Source organism: Otolemur garnettii, unplaced genomic scaffold, assembly GCF_000181295.1.
Source record: "Otolemur garnettii isolate 467f Iridium unplaced genomic scaffold, OtoGar3 scaffold00128, whole genome shotgun sequence".
In the NCBI taxonomy this organism is placed as follows: domain Eukaryota; kingdom Metazoa; phylum Chordata; class Mammalia; order Primates; family Galagidae; genus Otolemur; species Otolemur garnettii.
In genome coordinates, this window is record NW_003852523.1 from 1,203,025 (window position 1) to 1,203,304 (window position 280).

The 280-nt window shown below is 56.4% G+C and overlaps 1 protein-coding gene across 1 annotated transcript in view; it reads left to right on the plus strand.

The window, feature by feature from the left end:
• Window positions 1-280, plus strand: part of BACE2 (beta-site APP-cleaving enzyme 2) — an 80,919-nt gene that overhangs the window by 61,368 nt on the left and 19,271 nt on the right. The window lies entirely within an intron of this gene.

The window sequence follows — 280 nt, forward strand, 5'->3', positions numbered from 1 at the left end:
CCATCACACCTGCACTGTCACATGTGCTTCTCTGCTATCACACCTGCAGTGTCACATGCGCGTCTCTGCCGTCACACCTGCAGCGTCACACGCGCATCTCTGCCATCACACCTGCTGTCACACCTGCAGTGTCACAAGCGCGTCTCTGCCGTCCACCTGCCATGTCATACTTGCAGTGTCACGCGTCTCTGCCATCACACCTGCTGTCACACCTGCAGTGTCACACACATATCTCCTGTCACACCTGCACCATCACACCTGCACTGTCACACATGCTTCT